General features: G+C 45.4%; 1 protein-coding gene across 5 annotated transcripts in view; it reads right to left on the bottom strand.

The window, feature by feature from the left end:
• LOC126418458 (protein piccolo-like) overlaps positions 1-16,030 on the bottom strand; it is a 344,054-nt gene that overhangs the window by 1,688 nt on the left and 326,336 nt on the right. The gene's annotated exons all lie outside the window — the stretch shown is intronic.

Genomic DNA, 16,030 nt, shown 5'->3' with positions numbered 1-16,030 from the left:
CTGCCATGTAAGCAGGTGATCCCGAGTTCGACTCATGGTCAGGGCATACATTTTCAGCTGTCACCACCGAGATATATCAACGACACCTGTCGGCAGCTGAGGGTTTCAATTGTTTATCACTTCACTTATATCAAGACTTTAAATAGAAGACTAGCTTTTTTTTCTGAATCCCTGGGGACAAATAATTTTTTCCTTAAATAAGAGTTTAGCTCCAGTGCGCTAATTACAAGTCCCACAATCAGAATGTCTAGGTTATTAGTCAACTGAGTGGCACTTTTTAATCACTGACAGAGGATTTGGTCCTAGGAAATCCTAAAATACATTTTATATATGACAAAATAATTTAATTGGATAGATAAAAAAAATCTGCTCATAACAAGCAGCAGCAGAACACTTACTCAAAAGAAAGTTATAATTAGGCAAGCTTTTGGAGCCAGTCTCTCTCCCTCTTCAGGGAGAAGGGTCAAAGGGGAAGGAAGAGGGATGAAGAAAAGGGACTGAAAAGGGGTAGATTTCGTGAAAGTCACCCAGAACCGTGGGTCGGACAGACTGAGAAGGAAAGACAGACTGTTGGGGACTGCATTAGATGAGATTTGAAAACCTGAGAGCTTAAAGGTAGCAGGCAGGGCAATATGCAAGACAGAGATTACTGCTTAAACATTGTGCATGAGTTAATAAGAGTGAAAAGCTAAGTGCACTGTACGTATCAGAGGTGGGATAGTGAAAACTAGACGGGTAAGACAATGAAAGCTGTAGGAAACTAAAACAAGGTGAAGGGTTTCCACCTGTGGAGTTATGAGAAACTGGTGTCTGGAAGAATCCAGATAACGTGTATGGTGTAACAGGCACCATGGCCACAACTGTCATGTTACAGAGCACGCTCCGCCAGTGTTCACCCTCTGCCTATGACAATTCATCTTAATTGATAATCTGGTAGTAGTCATGCCAATGTAAAAGGCTGAACAGTGTTTACATAACAGTTGGTATATGATGTGTTGTTTCACAGGCCACTCTCCCTTTGATAACTGGCAAAACATATACTATCAAAGGGGAAGCAACCTGTGAAACGACAGGCCGTTATGTAAACACTGTTCAGCCTTCTATATCAGCATGACTACCAGCAAATTACCAATTTGAATGAATGGGTGTAGGCAGAGGGTGTATACTGACAACATGCAATATCCTGTTGCAGAGCATGTTCTACAACATGACAATCGCAACCTCGGCACCTGTTTCACTGCACATGCCATCTGGACTCTATCCCCAGACATCAGTTTCTCAGAACTCCGCAGGTGTGAACTAGCACAACAATATGTCCTTGGGTTCACACCACCCACCTGGCCTTAATTTACGTTACTTTCTTCCGTCTCAGCATTTCTTCACTGTAGCTACTCTTTGCTTCACTCTCTTTTAGTTTTCTACATCTTTCATTGCCTTTCTCATTTATTTTTCATCACTCCCTCCCACCTCTGTTTCATACAATGCATTTAGCTTTTCACTCTTAACAACTCGTGCATGGTATTTAAGCAATAATCTCTGTCTACATATTACCCTGTCTTCCACCTTTTAGCTCTCAGGTTTTCAAATCTCGTCTGATCAGTCTCCAACAATCAGTCTTTCCTCCTTACTCCGTATGGTATATCTCTCTCCTGATCCACAGTTCTGGGTGACTTTCCCCAAATCTACCCCTTTTCCTAGACTTCTCCAGTCCTTTTCCTTCACCCCTCTTTCTACCGCTTCAACCTTCTGTCTGAAAAAGGAGCCACTGGCTCTGAAAGCTTGCCTAATTATAACTTTCTTTTGAGTGTGTGTTCTGCCGCCACTTTGTGAGTAGATTTTTTTTGTCTATTGAATTAAATTATTTTGTAAAATTCATTTTAGTAACACGCTCTTTCCATTAACTCAGTATGCATTTATTTTTTAAAATCACGTGTCAAATCACTACCAGGTGTCTCATCTCAAAAGGCAGCTTCCAAACTTAAGAACAAATTGTTTATATTCAGGAATTTGTTTATTCAGCTAATGGTGTAGATAAATATGATTGCTCATAAAGGAAGAATCCTGCATTTCTTGAAATAAAAGTTGTAAGCTGCAGTTCCCTCTTTCCTCCCAGTATAAAATATCGACAAGAGTTGTCGCTGTAGCAGGTTGATATTTGTTACCGGTAGGTTTGAATAACATGCAAGTATTACAGAGATGTCTTGGGCACTCAAATGTGAATCCAAGGACAGAATGCGTAATTCTTTTTGAAGAACAGAAAACTGTTGAATAAATTTAGAGAACCTCAACATTGTTTTTGAGGAACACTGTTGAGTAAATTTAGTGGAATGACATTTGAAGCTGACTGCAGAGCAATTCTACTGCAGCCAGCATACATTTTTCATGAAGACCTGGAATATCAAGATACAAGAAATTAGGGATCGTACAGACACACACAGGTGGAAATTTTTCCCTCACTCTATTTGCGAGTGGAACAGGAAAGGAAATGACTAGACTTGTAGTGGTACGAACAGGGTACCCTCTGCCACACACTGTATGGTGGCTTGTGGAATCTGTATGGATGTAGATATTGGCTAACACTAACTCATCTACACTAAATGAGAAAAAAAGGCTTTTAAACAGCTGCAGCAGAACTCGGTGCAGCTGAACCATCCTCTTCAACCTCTTCTTGCTGTTTCTATATTAAACTTTTAATATTTATCAGGAAAAAATACATCATCAATGTTCATCTTCCTCCATCTGCACCTTTCATCTCACATCTAAGCTTCTCAGAAACTACATAGACATTTCAATAGGCACCCAGACACTGCTTTTAAAATCACAGCTGCACTGTAGTGTTTTTATATCACCTGAGAGTTTAAAATTTTCCAATTGGTAATGGTGGCAACATTTCATTGGTTTCACTGTTATCAGAGCAAGGCCACTGTTTGTTCTTTTATCATCATCAACATCATCATCATCTCTCCGAGATCTCTCCGTCCTCGAACAGAATACGCCTGTGTTTTTTAAGGAAATAAGTTAGAGAAGAACCCATTCTTTATCGACATTCAAAACTTAATTCTTCAGCTTCTCCCGTGTACTTCATGATACAATAGTTGGCAGGTGAACACCAGGATATGAGTTTCAAACACGCACAATATATCAACAAGCGACCACGTTGCCATTTGCGGGTGGTGGTGGTGGTGGTGGGCTGGTGTGGTGCTTTTATTTCTCTCCCTCCATTTGATTTGCCATTCTCAGTTTACAACCACCCACCACCTCTGCTACCCCGAAAGTCAGTCTGTTGTGGAGTATCACATTCCCCTTCTTAATCAGACTAATTTTAAGTTCCCAGTCCTTGTTAGGGATGCAGTTGCCCTCACGATTAATCAGCACTTACCTTACTCAAATATCAACTGATTCTTCAATGACAGTCCCAGTAGTTAAGACATCTGTGCCAGAAAGTTAGTATGGCCATAATGCATTCCATGTTATTCTGATAGGCAATGTTCTGTAGCTGCAGACTTGTTACGTTGTTGCAATCTTGGAGGAGGTGGTTCAAATGGCTCCAAGCACTATGGGACTTAACATCTGAGGTCAGTCTCCTAGACTTAGAACTCCTGAAATCTAACTAAACTAAGGACATCACACGTCCATGCCCGAGGCAGGAGTCGAACCTGCAACTGCAGCAGCAGCAGCAGCAGCAGCAGCAGCAGCAGCTCGGTTACGGATTGAAGCGCCTAGAACCGCTCAGCAACAGCGGCTGGCGGAGGAGGAGGAGATTAGTATTTAACATCCTGCCGACAACGAGACTATTAGGGACAAGGCACAAGATCGGATTAAGGAAAGATGGAGAAGAAAAGCTGTTGTGCTTCTCAGTTTCCACCAGTTCTACGTTGGATGTACGGTGTAGGGCTCTCCACATTTGATACTCCTTGTACTACTTGTTCTGGAATACCCTCCTCAGATGCGCAGTTCTCTTTGTTGAAGAGGATGCAAGCCCTATGTACCAAAGTTTTGAGCACACCATTCCTGTGTGTTGAGTGGCAGCAGCTGTCCGCATGTAAGTAAAGCTCTAACAGCACTGGAATTTCCCAGATGGTATAATACGTAAAATAAAGGAAAGGAAAAGACTCATCTGCAACTGACTGATGTGTAATGCATAAAAACGCCCAACAAGAAAAAGATTCACACTATCTTACAAGCTCTTGCTATTTCTCTACATACAAACATATGTGGCCACAGGGAGACTGACTGTTGATTATCCATTTTTGAGAGAAGTTGCCAGGGTAGCTGGAGGGAGAGAAGGAGAGTGTGAAACAGGTCTTTCAAAAGATTACTCAGATTCAAATGCTGAATATATAAGCAAATCCATGGTGCTGCGATGTGTATTCACATGGTACCATCCTATGCCAACTTATTTGTGGGGCATATGGAGGAAAGCTTTCTACCCACTCAACACCTAATACCCCAAATACATTTTCAATTTCAATATCTCAACTAGCAGCAAAGAAAACGTTTGCTCTTTCCAAATATCTACTCCAAAATTTGCTTTGGTTGGCTCCTTTCACCTGAACAAGTGAATTTCGTTTATGTTAAACTCCACATCTCAAGTGGCCCCATAAATACATCTATTCATGTCAACCATCAACAGTACCTCCATTCTGACAGCTGTCACCCATTCCAGGTCAAAATGACACTACCTTACAGCTTCACTACCCACAAAAGCCAAATCTGCAATGGAAAGCAGGAGTTGTCAAATTATACTGATAACCTTATCTGAGCCTTTATTTACAGATGGTATCCTATTCAGCTCATCCGTAAAAAGATATGTGACATCTCCTCCTCTGACACTAAGAAACCTGTTAACGTGTCTACAACCAGCACTCCTCTGATAGATCAGCAAATCTGGCCTTGGTAAAGCTCAACTATATCTTTCGCCAGGGCTTTGACTACCTCTCGTCATGAGGGATGACATCTACCCATATCACCCAGAGTAGAGCCCCCCCCCAGCCTACAGAATACTCCACGGTCACACTCACTCTCTTTCTCCGCCTCCCTTCCTGCCCTTTTCCACCCCATACCTTTCTCTCCCCCCCTGTCTCCCTCCAACTCCACTTTTACCTTCCCCCTCACTCTGTGTGTCTTATATGCTCCTCCCCCTGAACTCCTTTCATTTTGCTGTGCAGGCACCGAGTCTTCTTTCGAAAGACCTCCCTCTCACTATCCTGCTACCCAGCCCGCCTCATGCCTACTTTTCCTGCCCATTCCCCATTTGCACCTACCCTGGCAACTGCTCTCAATAATCAACAGTCTTGCCATGGCCCCTGGTGTATGTACTTGTGCACCTGAAAATATATGGTACTCAACTCATTTTTCTAGTGTCCACTTTAGCCCAATGTGCCATCTGCTCTTCTTTTCGCCGGAACACGCAGCAAGGCATGTTACTCCAACCACTTAATCACCATTGTAAGACCGGTGTTCTGGTGTATGGAATGAGATGAATGAGGAAGTTGTTAGACTTGTCTCTTCCATGTGGCCATATGACTGAGATGTTGTCTACACAGCAGAAAAAACAGGCAGGCTTCCACTGGGCTGATTCAAAGGCTTCCTCCTCAAAATGTTCCGTATACATTTTGATGAAAACTGGTGAAAGTGGACTCCCCATGGCTACAGCTCCTGTCTGCTCATAGTAACCACCATCAAAAAGAAAGTAAGTATGTCAACATCAAGAAATCCCTAGAAGATTAATCATCTCTTATGTCAAATTTTTGGCCAATAAGTCCCAACAATTCTCGTAAGGGCACTCTGGTAGAATGGGAGACCACCTCAAAGCTCACAAGGATGTCCATATCCTTAAGCTTTGAAGTTGTTAGGGCATTCTACAAAATCCATGGAGTTGCGAATTTGATGTGGACACCTCTCGACATAAGGGTTAAGCATATTCTTCAGTTACTTAGCTAGTGACCATGTCAGGGCACCAATGTCGCTAACAGAGGGGCGCAATTGTCATGAACTTGCGGCCGTCCACGAAGTCTTGGTGCAAATGAAGCTCTCTGTTGTAGTTTCTTAACAACCTCATCTTGCAAGCCGGGTTCTCTGAGAAGCACCACGGTCTTTCTTTCCACCCTCTTGGCAGGATCAGGAAAGTCTCCTGGTACATACTGTCTTCTACCTGGCGCCCTCTTTTCTCAATGTACTCCTCGTGAGACAGGTACACTGTTGTGTTGCCTTCGTCGGTGGGCAAGAACGCAATTTCCGATCTTTGTTCACAAGAATGCATATGTTTCATGAACTACTTTTTAAGGTCAAAGTCGTGCAAACTGCCTGCTCCACTGTGCTGATGATGTTCGTGATGGGTGTGGATTTAAGAGCAAGTTCAAAATTGAGTCCTTTCAGAAGAACTGAAACCACATCCTCATCTAATTGCTTGCACATGAGATTGAGGAGAGTGTTGCAGGAAGCATCAGTAGATTATCTCTCTGATACATGCTGTGGGCCATGTGACACCACCAATCCATGGTCATGTCCAGGAGTTGAACTGGTTGGCCAACTGCAGATGTAAACTGAAAAGTTTTATGTTGGTTGAGTCCAGGCACCAGTGAGTACAGCACAGTCCCTCCAATACTATAACTAGGCTGGCACACTTCTTGATTCTTCTGGTTGCCACTGAATCAATGTGATGCATTAACCTGGCAAAGTTCAGCACCACGTCTCCCTCACAGCACCTCATAAGGAAGGCAAATGCACACTGCAGACCTCTTCCAGTGGTGAAGCTTCTTCATGCCACAATACATCTCCACCTAGTGGTATGAGAAGTGATTCTGTGAAAACGAAGTAAGTAATTCCTTTCATCTTTTTGTGGGGAAATTACATTGTCCAGTTTCATTAATGGGACAACCTCTCCAAAGCCTGAATAACCACCTTTTGCAGCAGGGACTGCTACATGATGTGCAGGAAGAGTGTCAATGAGGTTCCAGAAGACACCGATAGGAATGAGGAGCCATGCCAACTCCAGTGCCATGGCCAACTGCATTAGGCAGTCTTGCCAGGTCCTTCGAATTTTTTTTAAGATCTTCTGATTTTTGAATTATTCTTGAAAATACAAAATTTTGTGTAAATATACCGAAATTTTCTGATCTTCCATTGTCGATAGTAAATGCTGCACATACTTGTCGATTCAATCACTAGGAAACATTATGTTAACTATTACTACTGCTGGTCTACTACTGTATTGTTTGGACACAAGAGAAGGCAAAGTCATGAAAAACAAACACTGTCCAGCGGTTGTAGTCCAAGGCAGTGGATGGAGTCGAAGTTATGCCTATTCAACAAAGGAGCATATGGGCAACAAAGTGCATTTACGGGTCTGGGGAGTTCACGGCGGTTACCAGGTGACACACAAGCTCGTGCAAAGTACGGGATTGCTGTGCTTGATTAGATATGAGTTCAGAGTCGGATTTTCAGTCCGTGGTGACAATGCCCAAAAAGGTAAAATATGGTACGAAATATAATCCCCGATGGGAAAAAGAAACAGTGTGTAGTGGTTGGCTCAGAAGCAGCAAGAAACGTCCTCATAATGTCTACTGCTGGGCACAATAGCATGTGAGTGGTAAGAAACTTGTAATTGTGGTGACCAGCAAAGGCAACCTAAATTTACCGATATGTCATGAAGTGGAAACTCAAGTTAACGTGATAGTTACGACTGGTGAAACTCGCCTTGCTAGTTTTGTTGCAGAGCATGATTTATCACTTTGGGTGGTTGAACATTTACTGAAACTCAACCAGGCCATGTGTCCTAATTAACAAGTTGCAAAACATATTTATTGTGGCATAACAAAAGTAGCTGAAAAAAATAAATGTTGCAAGCAAGGCAAGTTTCGTGAATTGACACACTTAAGACAAATAATAAGACAGCAATTTAGTCTCACTGTTGATGAATCAACAGATAAGGAGTGCATAAAAGATTTGTGTTTGGCAGTATGTGTTCCAAGTGAAGGAAATAAAGTAAGTGAGGCCTTTCTGGGACTGATCCCACTTACTGATGCTACTGCCAATACATTATATCAGGAGATTGTCAAGTTCTTGAGAATATGACTGGTTTCACAGCAGAAGGAGTGAATGCTATCTTAGGGGACTGTCATTCCTTATCCACTTTGTTTAAGCAAGATATTCCAGAGCTGTTCGTGACGGAATGGTATGCGTATCTGTTGTGACAGTGCCACGACATTCAAAAGTGCCGCTACGTTAGTACGCGAACACGGCGATAGAGGTGCTCCGCAGCTCGGCCGAGCGCGGGAGCGCCACCTGGTTATGAACGGCGCCGGCCGCATGTCACGGCCCGGCAGTCGAATGACAGATACGGAGTTAGTAACATGTAACCCGCTAGTGTTTCTACTTTTGTATCTCCACGCACTTTAGTAGTGATTAAAGGTTATAACACTTTTTGGCGACGAGGTCGGATATTTTTTTTTCCTGCGTTGTGGACTTGTGTGTTCGTGTCGGGGCAGACATGGAACAGCTTATGCAAGCGCTTATTGAACAACAAACACAGCTGACGGCTGCTATTCAGGCGTTGTCGACGTCGCTTACTCATCGTCCGTCTTCCTCTTCTCCGCCTCCGTTCCCTCCTTATGACGAGGCCGCTGAAGACTGGGAGGATTATGAGACGCGTTTGCGGCAACACTTCTTGGCTTTCGGCGTTGTCGACGCTCCTATGTGTAAGTCGTTATTTCTATCTTGGATTTCCCCACGGATCTATCAGCTGCTATCTCAGTTAGCCCCTCTGCGGGAACCTGCCTCTCTGTCCTTCCAAGAAATGTGTGACTTATTGTCTAACTATTACCGAAAAAACACCCATGTCGTTGCCGCCCGCGTGTCTTTTTACCGGTGTCGTAAACAGCCCCATCAATCTTACCGGGCTTGGGCGGCGGAACTCCACGGTCTGAGTAGGAAATGTCAGTTTGTCACGGACACTCATCATGAGTCTTACGCTGATTCAATGGTTCGGGACGCTATTTTACGGCTTGCTCCTGATAAAGAAGTTCGGCAACGTGCCTTACAATTGCCAAACCCGTCGTTGTCGGAAGTTCTCAGCATCGCTCAATCCTTCGAAGTGTCTCACGCTGCTGGTGCGCAAATAGACGCGTGGTGTGATGTAGGCGCTGTCCAGACCACTTTCGACGCAGACAATGTGCCTGTTTCACAGGGAAACGACGATGTGGCGGCGGTGCACTCGCGTCAACAACGTCGAGTTGGGCCGCCACGCTCGCAGCGAAAACAGCAACCACAGAAGCAGGTTCGTTCCGCCCTTCCTTCTTGTCCACGTTGTTTCGTACAGCATGACAGAGCCGCGTGTCCAAAACGTTGGGCCACATGTAATTCATGTAGGAAAAGAGGCCACATTGCTTCTGTGTGTCAGTCCCCTAAAGTTCCTGTCGACGAGGACGAGGCATCGGACATGGATGTTAACTGTGTGCTTTCTCAAACGAATAAGTTGTTTGTTACTGTTCGTGTTCTGGATAAAGACATTCGCATGCAAGTGGACACTGGCTCTGCAGTAACTCTCATTAATTCTCGCACGTATTTGGAGTTGGGCTCCCCTCCCTTGTCTCCCGTTACGCGAAATCTACGAACTTATAATAAGCAGAAAATTCCTATTGTTGGCCAGTTTGATGCTTCCACTGCCTACAAGTCTGTTGTTAGGCCCCTCACGTTTTATGTGGTGGATCATGCGGGCACTGAAAACCTGTTCGGTTATGATGCTTTCCAGTTGTTCGGGTTTTCCATTGATGATGATGTGCACCTCATATCTGCGGACATTCCGTATCCACAGCTGGATGGCTTGTGTTCTGAATTCTCGTCCGTGTTCTCTGCTGGTCTGGGTCGTGCCAAGGAGTTTGAAGCCCACATTACTCTTAAACCTACGGCTCGCCCTAAGTTTTTCCGGGCACGCCCTATTCCACTGGCGTTGCGTGCGCCTGTCAAAGCTGAGATAGACAGATTAACAGCTTCGGGGATTCTCCTTCCTGTTACCTCCAGCGAATGGGCATCGCCCATCGTGGTGGTTTCTAAACCAAACGGGAGTCTGCGATTGTGTGGTGATTTTAAAGCCACTGTCAACGCTCAAAGCCTCATTGACACTTATCCTCTTCCCCGTCCTGAGGAGTTATTTACCAAGCTCGCTGGGGGCCAGTTCTTTTCCAAACTTGACTTATCGGAGGCGTACCATCAGTTGCCGTTGGATGCATCTTCCAAGGAATTTCTCGTCATCAACACTCCTTGTGGGTTGTATCAGTACCAGCGGTTACCATTTGGCGTCGCTAGCGCGCCGGCCATTTTTCAGCGGTTTTTGGAACAGCTCACGGCTTCCGTTCCCGGCTGCATCAACTACCTGGATGACATTGTTGTCACGGGGGCCTCCACTGCGGAGCACCTTCGCAATTTGCGTTCACTGTTTCGGGTTCTGCATTCAGCAGGGTTGAAGTGCAATCTGGACAAGTCTCAGTTCTTCCAACCCTCCATTGTGTACCTTGGTTTCCACTTGTCCCGTGAGGGTATACGTCCTCTACGACAGCACGTTGCGGCCATTACCGCTCTACCCCGGCCGTCTACGGTCAAAGAACTTCAGGCGTTTCTAGGCAAGGTTGCTTATTATCACAAATTCATTCCCTCCGCGGCGGCGGTGGCTCATCCTCTGCATCAGCTGTTACGCAAAAACGTTCCTTTCTGTTGGACCGCCGAGTGTGAGCAGGCTTTTGTCCGCCTGAAGGCTCATTTGCAGTCGGCGCCTTGTCTTGCCACATTCCGTCCGGGTCAGCACTTGGTTCTGGCGACTGACGCGTCACAGTATGGCCTCGGAGCTGTTCTCGCCCATCGGTATGAGGATGGGTCGGAACGACCCATCGCCTACGCTTCCATGACCCTCAACGATGCCCAACGGCGTTACTCTCAAATAGAAAAGGAGGCGCTCGCTATCATTTATGCTCTGAAAAAGTTCAGCGTTTTTTTGTATGGTTCTAAGTTTCACCTCATCACCGACCACAAGCCGCTGGTCTCTCTGTTCAGCCCCTCGGCGTCGCTTCCGGATAAGGCAGCTCACCGCCTGCAACGTTGGGCCTTATACTTGTCTCGTTTTCACTATGAGATTCACTATCGCCCCACGGCCCAGCACGCCAACGCTGATGCGTTGTCGCGTTTGCCGATGGGCCCCGACCCGGTTTTCGATCGCGATGAACTCCTCTGTTTCCACATTGATGAGGAAGAACGTCGTGCGGTCGAGGGTTTTCCACTTACAGGTTCGCAGGTCGCGTCGGCTACTGCGCGGGATCCGGTCCTGCGTCAGGTGATCAGTTTTGTTCAGCGTGGTTGGCCGGATAGGACCAAGGGCCGGGCGTCGGATCCCCTTCGCAACTACCATGCCTTGCGCCTTCGTCTGTCTGTTCGTGAGGGTGTTGTTCTTCTGGCCACGGATGGCGCATCTCCACGGGTTGTGGTGCCCGCCTCTCTTCGCAAAGCTGTTCTCAAACTATTGCATGGGGGCCATTGGGGGATTTCTCGGACTAAGTCCCTGGCCCGCAGGCACGTTTATTGGCCCGGTATCGATTCGGACATCGCCCACATGGTCGCTGCGTGTGATCAGTGTGTTCAACAACTGGCTGCGCCTTGCACTCTGCCCTCTCTGTGGCCTGATCCAGCGCAGCCGTGGGAACGGGTGCACGCTGACTTTGCCGGCCCCTTCCTCGGCACTTATTGGCTACTGTTGATTGACGCCTTCTCGAAGTTTCCGTTTGTTGTTCGCTGTCCGTCGCCCACCACTGCGGCGACGACGCTGGCTTTGTCAAAAATCTTTGCGCTAGAAGGTCTTCCATCCACGATTGTCACGGACAATGGCCCTCAGTTCTCTTCGCAGGCCTTCCGTGATTTTTGTACTGGACAAGGGATTCATCATGTTACAGCACCGCCCTTCCATCCGCAATCGAATGGGGAGGTCGAGCGCCTTGTCCGCACTTTCAAAAGCCAAATGAAAAAATTCCTTAGTGATTTTTCCACAGATGACGCTCTGTTGCAATTTCTGAGTTCTTATCGCTTCACGCCTCTGGGTGATCGCAGCCCTGCTGAACTCTTGCATGGCCGCCAACCGCGCACCCTACTGCATCTGCTTCACCCTGTCAGGCCTTGTACTGTGTCCCCTAGTGCGGGAAAATACCAGGTGGGCGCCGACGTGTGGGCACGGGGGTATGGATCTCGCCCTAAATGGATTCCAGGGGTGGTCCAGGCTCTTCGCGGCCGCCGGCTTTGTGAAATACGTACGGACGACGGCACGGTTGTTCGCCATTACGACCAGATGCGCCCACGAGTGGTGGCCACGCCGGTACCACCGCCCCTTTTTTCGTCTCCACCAGCCCGAGAAGCCAGTCCTGTCGCTGCTGCCGATCTTCCGGGCGTGTTGCTGCCGCCGCCGTCGCTACCGCTTCCGAGTACGCCGGAACCGGCCCCAGTCGCGACGCCGCCTTCTCCGGGACCCATCTCGCTGGAGCACACCCCCAGGTCCACGACACCTATGGATGCTGCTCCGGAGTTTTCACCCATCATCTCGTCCAGGAGGCACGTTCCACGCGCCAGCTTCCGTCCTGGACATTTTCGACCATACTCTCGTGTTTCTCCGCGGGATCTTCTCGGGACCTCCCAAGAGGCCACGGATGTCTCCGCACTGTCCGTGTCTCCACGAAAGTGAGCGTTTTTTTTTCAAGGGGGGAAAAGTGTTGTGACAGTGCCACGACATTCAAAAGTGCCGCTACGTTAGTACGCGAACACGGCGATAGAGGCGCTCCGCAGCTCGGCCGAGCGCGGGAGCGCCACCTGGTTATGAACGGCGCCGGCCGCATGTCACGGCCCGGCAGTCGAATGACAGATACGGAGTTAGTAACATGTAACCCGCTAGTGTTTCTACTTTTGTATCTCCACGCACTTTAGTAGTGATTAAAGGTTATAACAGTATCCTTTGTTTGTTTAGCCCTTCCTAGAAGCATAAAAGACGTAGTGAGGGATGTTCACAATTACTTCCAGTGCAGCCCTAAACATATTGGTAAATCGAAAGATTTTCAGAACGTAGTAAAAGTAAAACCGCAAAAATTATTTCATCCTAGCCACACACGCTGGCTCTCTTTCCATATGGTCGTATCCAGGCTCCTTGTGCAATATGATTCTCGGAAACTGTTTTTTATTGATGCTGTGGCTAATGACAGACTTCTGGCAAGTGATACAATTCTGTAGAAATCAAACGATAATACTACAAGACTCTTTCTTCATTTTTTGAATATTGTGTTGCCTATCTTCAATGCACTTAATGCTATGATGCAGCCAAAGTCTCCTCAAATCCACACCATGTATTGTGACACTGAGGCAACATTGAAAATGGTGTTAGAATGTTAAATGAGGAAAATTGTCTCGAATCAATCCCCTTGAAAGAAATTCTATATTGAAATATCACTCATATTAAATCTCTTTATGAACTGTATTTAGGAAAGAAGATTTCATTGGACATTGGTAAAAATACAGAACTGACTCATGACCAACTGAAGAACTTTAAATTTAGATGCTTGGATTTTTTGATTGAGAGTGCTCAACAGATATTCAAATGGTTTCCTTTCAGTGATAATATTCTAAAACATTTAGAAGACTTGACCCGGTCTGCATTAGAGACGAAAGAATTCTGACTGTTCCCTGTCTTCCATCAAAGTATCCATGTTTAATCAAAAATGGCATCCCAAAAATTGACACTGAATGGAGACTACTGAGAAATACGGAGTTAGGATCGAAGAGTACAGATCTGACTGAATTCTGGAGTGCTGTCTGTAAGAGGAAAAGGTGAGATGTCGCTGTTGTGCTTACCCCATTTATTGGCTGGTGTGAAAAGAATATTTTCACAATAAAGAGAATGAAAACCAAAGTATAGAACAGAGTAAGCACTAGAATAACAACATGACTTTTAAACTCTATAAAGAATGCAAGATTTATGCCCAGTTATGGCTTTAATATTGGCACAGAATTTCTACGTCTGATGACTAATGACATTTATAAGGATGATGGGGAGGAGGAAGAAGAATGTGAGTGAAAATATAATGAAGAGCCGCAGAAACCTGGAGCCACTCAGTAACAATTATGGGTGTGTGGGGTGTTGCACTGTCCTGCTGGAATTGCCCAAGTCCATTGGAATGCACAATGGACATGAATGGATGCACGTGATCAGACAGGATGCTTAGGTACGTGTCATCTGGCAAGAGTTATATTTAAACATATCAGAGGTCCCATCTAACTCCAACTGCACACGCCCCACACTATTACAGAGCCTCCACCAGCTTGAACAGTCCCTGCTAACATGCAGGGTCCATGGATTCATGAGGTTGTCTCCATACCCGTACACGTCCGTCTCCTCGATAAAATCTGAAACGAGACTCGTCCGACCAGGTAACAAGTTTCCAGTCACCAACAGACCAATGTCGGTGTTGACGGGCCCAGGTAAGGCATAAACCGTCATGTCGTGCAGTCATCAAAGTCACTCGAGTGGGTTTTCAGCTCCCAAAGCCCATATCAATGATGTTTTGTTGAACATTTTGCACGCTGACACTTGTTGATGGCCCAGCACTGAATCTGCAGCAATTTCCGAAAGGGTTGCACTTCTGTCACGTTGAACGATTGTCTTCAGTCATCATTGCTCCCGTCTTGCAGGATCTTTTTCCGCCTGCAGCGAAGTCAGAGATTTGATTTATAACTGGATTATTGATATTCACGGTACACTCATGAAATGGTCGTACAGGAAAATCCACACCTCATCACTACCTCAGAAATGCTGTGTCCCATCACTAGTGCACCAATTGTAACACATGCTTAAACTCACTTAAATTTCGATAATTGCCACTGTAGCAGCAGTAACCGATCTAACAACTGCACCAAACACTTGTCTTATATAGCCTTTCGTCAACCGCAGCACCATATTCTGCCTGTTTACATATCTCTGTATTTGAATACAAATGCATATACCAGTTTCTTTGGCACTTCAGTGTAATATAAATCTCTCTTAATGTTGCTGTTCGTTATATCAACCCATAACGGTACAGTGGGGTCATGTGGACTAGAATTTTGTGTTTTGTTTAGTTTTAATTTTGTAACATTGAAGCGCTACACATCTCACAAGGGAATGGCCCAATCCAACTATCGAAACCCATCCCGAAATTTTTTATGCAGGAAGAATGCAACAAAAGAAATGCACTGTAAAAATTTTAGCCTCTAAAAGACACTACAGCATACTGCAGCCAGAGAGAGGAGTCTAAAGGCGCATTTCACAGTAGAGCCACACTTTCCCACCAGGTATCTTTAAAAACTTCTTTTAGTTACTCGTTTTTGTATCACAAGAAGTTGCTTAACAGTGCTTAGTACACACAGATTTTCCACTTATTGCGCGAATTAACCATGACAAGAGAGCGTAGTGCCGTGTAGCACAAATATCCAGCACGACACACAGAATTTTTAGCATCTAAACCATACAAAACTGGCATGTATCACTGATATTTTGAATAACAGGTGGTTCATACTGACAGTTAAACTGCTGCAAAAGTAGTTCTTACGAAGACGACTAGCACAGGACAATAAAGGCAGTGTTCGATGATACATTAGAGGTAACTTCCATCAATCAGCACTTTAATTTGTTGAAAAGAAATATTTCTTACACATACACCATTTTATAACAATTCCTGCAGTAAAGTTATTATCCTAATTCTTGTATATTTTGTGACTACATCAATTTTTCTTTCAGTTGGGGCCAGACTGGCCCCACCATACCAAGTACACAGCTTTTTTAACAAAATATTTTCTTCTATCCTAGACTGAGTAGAGTTATCGTCTCGTAATGAAAGAAAAGAATCAGACCCTGAACTCGGTGAATAGGTACAATCAATGCTTGATGAAGTAGAGAGAGTTCAGCTTCAATGGTGACTCCGATCTTTATCAAAATTATAGAAGCAAACGTGAGAGTGATTCAGAGTTAGACGAG

The sequence above is a fragment of the Schistocerca serialis genome, chromosome 9, assembly GCF_023864345.2.
Source record: "Schistocerca serialis cubense isolate TAMUIC-IGC-003099 chromosome 9, iqSchSeri2.2, whole genome shotgun sequence".
NCBI lineage: Eukaryota > Metazoa > Arthropoda > Insecta > Orthoptera > Acrididae > Schistocerca > Schistocerca serialis.
The sequence above is the reverse complement of the archived record's forward strand: the minus strand, read 5'-3'. Positions and strand labels throughout refer to the sequence as shown.